A 12,486-nucleotide genomic window follows, 5' to 3' on the forward strand; every position below is an offset into this window, starting at 1 on the left:
CCACCCCTTTTCGGTGTGGGGGAGACACTGAATTTCATGTAGCTCGCATGATCTATTTCCGTCAATGCTAAAAGAATTCTTCAAGAGATTAAGAAAGAATAAGTACCAAATTCAAAGTGAACAATTGAGCAAGGGAGTAGAATCATAAGTTCATAGTGAACTAAGTAAAGTAAGAGCTTAATGATGATTAATCTTTAGTGTTTGGTAGACATAACAAGTTGGGGTTAGCCAATAATGAAGTATGGATTATGTCTAAAGAACTAGATATTATAAAATAATCAATAATGGGGTATAGCCAATAAAGATTGGCTTATTACTGTAAGTATACCCAAAAAGAAGAAGAATGAAAAATCTAACTCATAAGTAGGGTAGCCAATTGTTTCCGTAGTTTTGTGAATTGTTTACTCGATTAATTTTAGGTAGGAGACTAAAATGAATAATTGCACTTGTAAGTGAAACATAAGATTAAAGGAACCATTGAACTACACAACAAGAAGATAGAAAAGACTAAAAATAAATTAAAGTACAAAAAGGGCAACTCTCGGCCTAAGTTTCAAAATAACAATGGTGTGTTTAATTTTTTTTAAAATTTTGTTCATGATTCCAAGGTCTTATTTTTATATAGAAAACGAGTTGTATGCCTTAATTTCATGACACTACACCATTTTAAGCCTAAGGCCACACTAAATCTGGACAACACTTGTAAAGTGTTGCCTAAAAGATATTTGGGTACACTTTTGAAGTGTAGCCTTAGTTGTTAGCTTTTGACTACAATAATATTGGCGACACTTGTAAAGTGTTCTCTTTAATGGTATAGACAACACTTTTTAAGCGTTGTGATATCTTGATAAAATTGGCAACACCTATTTACACATGTGACTACACTATTAAAGTGTTCTATTTTTATAAATTTAAAAACAACACTTAACAAGTGTGGCCTTGTAGTTTTTCATAAAATTTCACTAAAATATTATTTTCCCTCCAACATATATAACTTTCCCTCCAATTTCAAATTTTCCAAAAATAAAAAAGAACTTCTTCAAAATTAAAAACACAATTTAACACTAAAAATTAAACACCCATTGTCACTTTGTCCAAATAGCTACTCTTAGATATGCAACCCTAACTCCTACAACCTTTCTTTTCATTTCCCCCCAAAAAAATAACCATTGTCTCTCCTCCGTCTGACATGGTGACGATTTTCTATCCTTATTTGCCTTCATTCAAATATCTGGAGAAATTTTTTGAAGAAAACTGACTTTGGTTGTCGGAATATAAATCTATACAAGTGAAGATACAAGATTCGGCAAGCAAGATAGATTTGGTAACTTTGATTATATAGGCCAGTCATCTTCTTGTAATCAGTATCTCCATGTTGTTGGTACTCAAAAATTATAATTTGTATGAGTATCTCTTCATTTTTCGCTTTTAAAAATGTTTTATACAAATTTAGATCTAAGAAGAATTTCAATTTGACTATATTACACATAGTATGAACTCGATTTGAATTTAAATTGGTCAGGCTTGCACTTTGCCTTTGGCCAACTTCGTGATTTCATCAGAAAAATGTTCGATTGGTGGGATGCTAGTAATTTTCAGGTTTAATTGTATTTCTATTTCTATAATGTTTGTCCTGCTAATATGCTTGTCTCTGTGTTTGATTCACGGCATTTCTACTGGCCTTTTATGGTTTTTTGATTGTTTTGTATATTGCTTTAAGAGAACTATGTGTATATAAAGTTACTACCACTAGACAGGAGATGTATGAATATTTCTCTATTGTACAATGTAATATATATAATTAGTAGTAAGTGTTTCAAAACATTTTTTAATGCTCAAATAAACTCCAAAAAAATTTATGCAGTCAGATCACAAAAGTTTAAAGGTGCCTGAACTTGAGATCATATATTACCTTCGTTTTGCTGTTTCTGATGAATATTGCACCCCATGTGTTATTGAGTCTTTGATAAGATTTTCCGCAAGCACATGTAGTACCCGTGTTGATGTAGGTAGGCATGATCCTGTTCAATTTTATACTATGCATCTTTCCTGCATAAGTAACATTAATTGGAAATGTATGTGGTTAATTTTGTTGGAAAACCAGCTGCTTTTGTTTTTAGTATGGGTTATGTTACAAATTCAACTATTCTTCCTTTGTTTATTGGAAAGGTATAGAGTTATATAAAGTTATGTTCTTGTTTTATACTTGGTATAATATTATTACAGTCATTTGCAGGGAGGATAGATCATCACTGATTATCTAAACCACATCTCTATTCAAAATGGTGCTCGAGGTTCTGGATCCACCATTACCGTTTTTCAACATAACAATAAGTATTCACGAGATTTCATTTTCATTTGAATGATAATTTTCATTGAGGTGTCCTATGTCATGTCTGTGCTTTAAATTTTCATAATAGCACCATCCACATGGAGAAAGTTTACAGAGAACATATTGCTGAGGGACAATCTAGAACACACAGACCATGGAAGAAGATAATTGTTGTGGTCGAGGGCATGTACAGTATCGAAGGGCTCCTTTGCCATCTAAAGAGATTGTTGCGATATGCAAGAAATACAAGGTAATATAGTGTTTGATGTCTCTTCCTTGAACTTCTTCTTTTACATGTCAATAATCTTTTGACTTTCTGCCCAGAAGTACAATATACTAAAACAGATTGCAGTTAACTTTCTTGAAGAAAAACACATATTGATGAAAGAAATCAATACAAAAAGTGAGACCTATGTAAAGTTGGACTCTTTTCAGTTATGTATAAATATGTGTCTTTACTTTTTCATGTAAGTTTGTTTATTATGCTACATTAGATTTTGTGAGTATGTTGAGGTTTGCCCTTATTATTGGACAAAAAAATAAAACATAATTTCCTTCATATGAATTTATTTTAGTCATCCGGTAACTCCAGTACAGGAAAAGTAAAGAAACTGATAATTATCTTGCCACTGGCAGCATTAGGTCTGCTCCTAGTACTATGCTTAATCATGTACATAAGGAAAAAGAAGAAGAAAAAGAGGTAAACCTCACAAGGCAAAAGAAGAAGATAAAGAGGTAGATTTACCGTTGTTTGATTTTGAAACTATATCACATGCAACCAACAACTTTTCATTGAACAACAACCTTGTAGACAGTGGTTTTCGACATGTTTACAAGGTAACTATTTTAACTTAAGATCTTTCAAATCATCAAAAATAAATCCCTAAAAAGGAATTTCTGAACCTTTATAACGAAAACACATGTTTAGGTAAGATTATTGATATGTCATTCTCCTACTTCATGTAAACAACAATGTTAAAATCTAGTTTATTGTTTGTCAATAAAATATTTTGGAGAAACTCATTCAACTAGTGTACTGGATATCTAGGGTATGCCTAAATATGGACCAGGGAACTGATGAGTTCTAGAATGAGGTTATCTTCAATTGCTTAACTCCAGGATTGGAATCTTGTGTAGCTTCTTGGTTGTTGTATCCAAGCAGAAGAAAAATATGTTTGTGTATGAGTACAAGCCAAGTAACAACTTGGATTGATTCATTATTTGTTTGCTCTAACTTCGCTGAACTCTCAACATATTTGGTTATCTGTAGTAATAGTTTAGTCAGCTGCAAACAAATTGGTTATCATTAGATGGATTTGATTATCACTTCTCTGAACTATTGATTTTTGCCATGTTTTGCTTTTCCGAGGATAATTACATCACCATATTGATGTTGTATCTGTTACTCTTATTTATGCAGGATACTTTCTTATACCCATCTTGAATAGGAACCTCTACTTCTGAATTTAATAAATTTCGGCTGCTTGGAACTTGGGAGTTCTTGCTCTCACAAATAAATGACAGCTACAGTCATCCACTTTCACATCTGAAGGACATTTTAATCAATTTTCGGTGTTGCCCCTGTATGTCAAGCTTCAGATTCTTGAAGAAGTATATTTCATTTGTTGAATCCATGAAGAACATTATGACACAACTCATTGTTAATATTTTAAAAATTGTTAAATACAAACTGATTTGTCACGTGCAGCGCACGGGCAACATCCAGTTTATATGTGAAACAGATTTATGTAAAAAGAAATTATTATTTTTCAAGTAGAAATTGTGGCTGTAGAATACTTGACATATTTCCACGTTAAAAGTGTGGCTAAAGTGGACATCAATTATGGGGATCATTAATTATAAATTGTAGCATGTACATATGAAAAGGTTACACTTAAAAGTGTTGTCATAGGAGAAGTACGAAAGGCTACGCTTTTAAAATGTGACTAATAATAAATCAAAGGCCACACTTGGAAGTGTTGTATTATAAAAATAAAGTGTTGTGAATAATATGCTACAAAGTGTGGCCTTTGTACTTCATCGGCCACGCTTTTAAGCGTAGCTACGTTGGCAACACTTGAAAAGTGTAGCCTAAAGTGAATGGTAACGGCTCTTTAGGCCACCCCCCGAAAAGTGTTGCCTGAAATCAAAAAGTGTATCCTTTTATCAAAGGCCACACTTTATGCTAGTTTAGGCCACACTTTACAAGGGTGGCTAAAAGCGTAAAAGGTTGTAGTGTGAGAACATTTCATATTCACATTATAAATCAAGAGAATGTATTTAAGTAAAGAACTAACGTTGTGACCGTAACATTTACATTTGTTTAGGAAAGAGTTTTACTTGTTCATGCATCGTCCCTTATGTGTTATGTGCATACACCCATACTTATTACAAGTACGTACTAACCCCATATCTATTTACTATTTTTATAGGCACAGGTTCTCAAGAAGGTTGAAGTCTGTCGAAGCAGTTTGGGAAACCGATCTCCAAACTTTGGTAGGTCCTCTTTAGTTTGAGGATGCTCCGTTTTGGTATTCTAGATTAGTTCATTAGATTTAGCTAGTGACTATTGTCCCTAGCGTTTCTTTCCAAGTATTTATTTCAAAGCGTTGTAATAAGGATAATAGGCAAACTATTATTATTTCTATTACGATCATTCATTTCACTTGTTTAATCTTTAATATATGGTTGTTGAGTTTGATCTATTAAAATATCACTCATATACAAAGCTATTTGAAGTCTATGTATACTTCGCTAAGTATTAAAAAGTTTTAAATTTTCTGCAAATTTAACTGTATGATTGTGTAAAAGCTAAGAAGAGGCTTGTCTGCGACCTCTGGAGGTTAAAGACGCCGATTGCGGTTTGGATTCCTGAATCCAGGTTGTGAAAATAAGCTCATGAAATACAAATATAAGCACGTATAGATACATGAGGAACATAGGTGACTAGTCATTGAACGTCTTGATCGTCCCTTGACGTTTGACTTCAAATCACCTCAAACTTTATACACTGCCTCAATACCAAATTATGAGCCATTTTAGGACATTAGAATCTTAATACGAAAAAGTTAGGCTCTAGACACCCTAACTCATTTTGGGGGTCTTACACTTATTTTGACTATATTATTGGTAATTTGATCGTGTCTCTATATTATTGAATTCTGGTGTAGTTTGATTAGGGCTATTGAATTATTATAGAATCATGTTACAATTTTTAGTATGCTTCCCTAAATACATTAATTTATGTGGAATTGTATTTTATACATTGTCTATTGTAATTATTGAATTGAATTGGTTATCATGGCCATGAGTAAGGATCTTTGAGTATTGTTTTGGATATTTTATCTATTGATGGAAGTGGATTGGTTTTACGCTGCCCTAGTTCTCTTTATATTATGTAATTTAGGTCTTGAATTATGTTGTGATTTGTATGGTCCACTTACGATGGCGGTGTTATCTACTTTACTTGTGAATTATGTGGCATACTTGGCATTACTTTATGAATTATGAGTATCATGGCCTTGTCCGAATTACATGATGTATTATGATGGTTTTTGTAGTTTATATATGTGAAGTATGATCATATCTATCGAATTGTGAGTAAGGTGAAAGTATGTGTTATTCTATTTACATTTGGTGATCATGTTAAACTATGACTATGTCCTTATGTGTGTAGTCTTAGGGTTGATGCATGATTTTTCCTACTTGGTTGTATGAGTCTTATGATGGTGATATTAATGGTTCTATACTAGTGCATAGGGTGACCTATAGTTGACTTGGTCGTCTCTAGGTGCTCTAGAATAGTATGCTATGTGTATGGTATGGTGAAGTGTGTGTGTCTAGTTTTGGTACATGTGTAATGTGAATATGAATTCTTGACTTAGTATGCTAAAACTCCTTAGTCTTGTATGTGTTGTTGACATGTGACCTTGAACATAGGTAAGAAAGCCCTTTATATGGAACATCATTCTAGGTGTAAGGTTATGATATCCTTGAAGTTGAAAGCCCTAATGGTATCCTCCTTATGTGAATAGTGGACTTAAGGGTGGTTGGCTGGAATGTCATGAAATCATCCTTAGAAAAGTCATTGAGCTATCCTCTAGCCATTGTAGGTATCCTTAGTGGACCGTCTTTTGTAAGGTGAAATGTGATTGAGTTATGAACTATATATGGAACCTCTTCATGTGATCCTTTTATTGAAAATACTCTATGAGAACAAACGCTAGCACCGAGTGAGTATGATTTGGGAATTTTCTCTATATAAGATGGCATTAGAGAACAAAGAAACCATTCATATTTCTTAACCATGTTCCTACATGTGATGTGTCCTGGTTCTACCATTGGTCCGTAGAACAAACCTCCATCGAAGTAGGTTCATGACGCTGGATTCCATGCATAGCTAGTGTGGTCTATGCCGGTTATTGCCTATTCTCATCATATGGGATACCCACTTGTGTTGGAGAAGTTTTATGAAGTTCAGGTGGTGGTATTAGATGCTATCTAGACATTGCACGATTACGCTTTGAAAATGTTAGTGAGTGAGTCCCTAGGTCTTCTCCAAGACCACTACTTTAATGTCCTTATGTGTTGAATGTCACTTAAATGAACTAATGAAGACAATAACTTATGTTAGAAGGCATGTATAGAATAAGTACTTATCTAGAGTAGTTTAAGGGTTGCCTAGTTAAGGTGTTAGTGGGGCATAAGGGATGGTCTCTTCATGTCTTACCTAGGGAAGTCTTAATAATGACTTTAGATAGGAAAGTTTGTTGATAAAGTAGACATGATCCAATCTTAGGAAGTCTTAAGGATTATTTAGGAAATCTTGGAGAGGGTGTATGGGCGTTCTCTTCTTGAATTACTTAAGTAAGTCTTTTGATAACATTTGGGGATGAGAATCTCATATTATATATATTTTATTATATGAAGTGAGAATGATCTTATTCTAGATAGTCTAAAGGATTTCTTAGGTGTGTGTGAAAGGATTGTATGGGAGGTTGCTTCATAACTTACTCAAGTAACCCTTAGAATCATATTAGTTAGGAGCATCTCATATTTATGTGTTTTGGATGTATTTTAATGATATATTGTGATATGTGAATTTTAGATGAACTTACAGTGAAGTCATTATAAGCTCACTGTAACCTTACTGTAATGTTCATATATATATTGAGTATAATTTGTAATGTGTTCTAATTGTGATATTTGGTGTTTAAAGGCGGTTCTTATTCTTATACTATGAAGCTTTTAATCAAGAAGAGCATATTTCTCATAAATGTGCATTTATCATGATTTTATGCATTAAGTCATACTTAGCACATGTGTTTAATTCCATACTTTTGTTTATCTCTAAAGGTGTGGTTAGCAAGTGAGAGGTGTCATTGAAGCTAGCTCAGAATCTAGTTATCGTCAAGCATAGTTGAAATATGTCGTCGCTTGACTCGAGGGCATAATCATCTTTAGAATTCTTTGATTCAAAGTATTGTAATAGATATTAAATTGTTATATTTCTACTGTATGGGTCGTTTCCAAAGTATTCCTTAAGTCTAAGCATGTCATATAATGATACTTAGAGTTTTCTACTACTTTTTATATGAAAGATATTTTAAGATGTTTTCGTGTCAAACGTTTTAATTTTGCACTACTTTCCATACATATATGCAATGAATGATGTTAAGGGCTTGTACAAGACCTCCAAGAGGTCAAGTATGCCACGTCGCACTGCAAAAGTGACATATCTTCTAGGGTGTGCTCTCGGTGTGTGACGGTGATGGATTATGTTAAGGTTTCCATAGGAGTGAATAGGGTGACTTATAGTTGACTTGGTTGTCCCTATGTGCTTCTTAGATGTTATGTTATATGTGATAAGATGAAATATGTGTGTGTCTTGTTGTAGTCAACCTATGTCCCTCTACTTGATACATGCAGAATATGGATATGACTCTTGACTTAGTAGGCTAAAACACCTTTGGCATGTATGTATATGTGTGAATGGAATGTGACCTTGAACATAGAAAAGAGGGTCATAATATTGAACCTTCAACCTAGTTAGGAGGTTATGATATCCTTGAAGTTGAAAGTCGTAATGGTATCCTTTTTTGTGAATGGTGGACTTAGGGATAGTTGGCTGGAACAACATGAAATCATCCTTAGGAAAGTGATTGAGCTATCTAAGTAACCATTGTAAGGTAGCGCTAGTGGACCCTCTTTGGTAAGGTGTATTATGATTTGATTATGACTACTATATGGTACCTCTTCATATTCTCCTAGATTGAATTACTTTATGAGAACAAATACTCACCCCGAGTGAATGTGCCATGGGTAGTAGCTCTATTGATAATAAGACTAGAGTTCAAAGAAACCCTTTATATACCTTAACCATGTTCCTACATGGGTTGTGTCCTCGTTCTACCATTAGAAAGTAGAACAACCTCCATTTGAGAAGGTTATGACTCCGGATTCCATGCCTAGCTAGTATGGTCTATGTCGGTTATTGCCTATTATCATCATGTGGGAAACATGCTAGTGTTGGCAAAGCACTATGAAATTTAGGTAGTGGAATGCTACGCTATCTAGATATTGCACGAGTACGCTTTGAAGATATTAGTATGTAGGTTCCCTAGGTCTTCTCCAAGACAATTATGTGAAAGTCCTAATTGTTGCATTTCTTAAATGGGTTAATGAATATAGTGATTTGAGTTAAGATCATGTTAATGAAAAGGTACTTGTCAAGAGTGTCTTTGAGTATTGCTTAGGTAGGCTTGAAGAGGGTGTATGGGCGGACTCTTCATGTCTTACTTAAGTGAGTCTTAAAGTAATTCTAGGTAGGGTGTTTAATTGATGAAACGGGAATAATCTTATATTACGTAGTCTAAAGGATCTCTTTGGTGTGTGTGAAAGGGTTGTATGGATGGTCGCTTCACAACTCACTCAAATGAGACTTAGAATAACCTTTTGTTAGGAGAGTCTCATGTTTATGTGTTCTGAAGTTTTCTTGATGTTATATTGTGGAGTGTGCCTTATATGTGAAGTTGGTGTTGTATATGGTTCTTATACTTATTTTATGAATATTTCTTAAAAATAACATGTTTTATACAAATTTCCTTTTAGCATGATTTTATTGCATATAACCTACTTAGTACATACAATGTGCTAGTTCCAATATTGTTTACTTTTAAAGGTGTAGGTGGCAATTGAGAGGAGCTCTTTAAGTGAAGCTTTGAAACTAGTAATCTTTCAAGCAAATTCGTTGTATGTCCTCACTTGTTCCAAGGACATAACTGTCTTTAGATTACTTGTTAAAAGCATTGTAATAGACTTAGCTATTTTCTATATTGTATTGTATGGGACGTATCCCAAAGATATTCATGTGTATAAGATAGTGACAAATACTTAGCCTTTCCTTATAATTTTTCTATGAAAGGCATTTTGAAGTACTATTCGATTGTGTGAAAATTTTTAATTCCGCACTAATTTTCACACATGTTATATAATGAATGATGTCTAAGGGATTGTATGAGACCTCTGAGAGGTCGAATATGCCGTATTGCAACTCAAGAGTACGTTAACTTCTAGGGTGTACTTGCGGGTCGTAACAAACTTCGTATCAGAGCATAAGGTGATGAAGTAGTCTATAGGATTCGAAGTCTCATTAAAGCCACGTCTAGTATATTCTTGTTCATTGGTTTGAGTCATGACACATCCATGAACGAGAGGCTATAGGACGATTGAGTTTCCCTTCTTATCTACCATTGTGTCGTGTCGTAGAGTAAAAAGTTATGAGTGTCCTTCTTAATGGGTTTCCTTGTTTTATAGGAGATGACTACTAGAAGGATGGGCGCAAGAAGGTTTGAAGAAGAGAGGGTGAATGAGAAAATTACTCCCCAAGTTGAACAAGTTCTCCAAGATGGACAAGTTCCGCAAGGTGTGCAAGTTCCTCAAGGTGAACAAGTGCCTATTGGGGGTCAAGGAGATGAGTTTATGTGTTTCCCCTGGATATGAATAATGTAGAAATTACGCAGGCTCTCCTTTCCCTAGACGGAGCCATGACAACTCATGTGAATAGGGGTATTGATCCTAGGGTGAATGCTTTAGAAAGTACCATGACCTCTAGAAGGAGGGACTTTGTGAGGATGAATTCTCCTATATTCCTTGGCTCTAAGGTGGTAGAGGATCCCCAAGAGTTTCTTGATGGTGTATACAAGGTGTTGAGTGCCATGGGGGTGACTTCTAGGGAGAAAGCAGAGTTAGCTTCGTACCAATTGATGGAGGTTTCTCAAGTGTGGTACACTCAATAGGAAGATAATAGGCCAGTTGAGTCGGGTCCCATTGAGTGGGAGGAGTTTAAGGAAATTTTCTTAGGAAAGTACTTTCCCGGTAAGAGGAGGGTGGTGAAGGTTGAAGAGTTCATTGATCTTAGGCAAGGTAAAATATGTGTTGAAGAGTATTCCTTGAAGTTTACCTTGTTGTCTAGATATGATCCATCCTTGATGTCTAACCTTAGGGATGATATGAGTAGGTTTGTGATCGGTGTTGCCGACCTTGTGAAAAAAGAGTGTCGTACATCCATACTCCATAATGACATGAACTTGTATAGGATTATGTTGTATGGACAACCCATTGAACACTCCAAATTTAGTAAGATCTCAATGAATTTGAAAAGGAGTGGATCCAATGGGAAAAACCAACCTAGGTTTAAGAAAAGGGATCCAAATCAAGAAGGATAGTGCTCCTAAAATCAAGATTGAGGATTGTAGTGGTTCTCGAGGTGTTAAGCCTACTTATGTTACTTGTGGGAAGAAGCACTTTAGGAAATATTTAGCCTGTATCGGTCGATGCTTTGGTTATGGTAAGGATGGTCACAAGGTGAGGGATTATCCTACCATTGCGTATAGAGGAAGAGAGGCCAAGCAAGTTCGTTCTAGTGTTCTGGAAGGTGATGTTCCAATAAAGAATCACTTCTATGCTCTCTGAGCTAAATGATCAAACTCAGATGATGATGGTGCCGGTAAGTTACAGTTTTCTCTTTAGTTGTTATGGGTTCGTTCTAAGTGGGGGAAAATGTAGAGTAGTTGGGTTGTTGATTGTTGTCTCTTCTCTTACATTCTATACAAGCATGAGGGTAAGATTGTGATAGTAACATGTTACATTTTTTTAGGCGTCTTGAGTCAAAATGAATTTTATTGATCTCCTTGCATTCTGCATTTTCATGAAGTTATGTTTAAATGGTAAAATTATTTTATATGATTTTGTCTCTCATGTTGTCATGCCTTCATCATGAATTGCATAAATGTTGGATTAGTGATTTAGTAAGCATGCCTTCTTGTGAAGTAGTTGGAAATTTTTTGCTTAATTGTGTTTTCATGAGAGTCACTCTAATGAGCTTGAAAATGATGTATATGAGAATGATAACGTGAGGGGAAGGAACTTCCTCTTATATGTTAAGAAAAGGTAGAATCCTATTACATGATGAGTTGTAGATAAAGTTCAATCCTTCTTGTTATGTTGAGTCTCTTTGTTATGTGGAGTTGATGTTCTTCCTATCTATGTGTATTGAAAATAATGTGGTATAATTATGAGCTTCTAGTCTTGAGTCTTAACTCTTGAAAGAGTTTAAAAAGTGTAGCGAGTGTCATTCGAGGACGAATACTTCCATGTGGGGGAGTATTGTTACACCCTCAAAATGAGCTAGGTTGAGTTAGAGCCTAACATGTTGGTTATGAGTCTTTCAAATCCTAAAATGGTTAATTGTAGTGTTAATAGGAAGTGTGTAAAGTTCGGATGAGTTTGGAGGTCAAACGTCTAAGAATGTCTAAGATGATCTAAAGTTAGGCTTGAGACGTGCTTGCGCGTTATAGTGTGTCTTGGCATGTTTTCTGTGTTGATTGGAGTCTAAATTGGTAATATCCGGGGAGCACCCCCTAGACGTAACCGGCGTTGTCGTCCTCTTTGAGGACTAAGACTAGTCTCTTAGCATACATTATTACATTAATAGGTTTAAATACAAAAAAAAATTAAACGTTTCATTTCTTCTACATTGAGGTTAACATAGACCTCTACATACACAAAATATATTTGTATCGAGTATACTACCCATCGTATAGGAAGATTACATAGTCTTCTACTTTTATTGCACATCAATATATATATATATA

At 34.7% G+C, this 12,486-nt stretch overlaps 1 pseudogene; it reads left to right on the top strand.

Annotated features, from left to right (window-relative positions):
* The first annotated feature begins 1,624 nt into the window (after positions 1-1,624).
* On the top strand, positions 1,625-10,333 carry LOC107030095 (annotated as a pseudogene).
* The last annotated feature ends 2,153 nt before the right edge of the window (positions 10,334-12,486 follow it).

The sequence above is a fragment of the Solanum pennellii genome, chromosome 9 (genome assembly GCF_001406875.1).
Source record: "Solanum pennellii chromosome 9, SPENNV200".
Classification (NCBI taxonomy): domain Eukaryota; kingdom Viridiplantae; phylum Streptophyta; class Magnoliopsida; order Solanales; family Solanaceae; genus Solanum; species Solanum pennellii.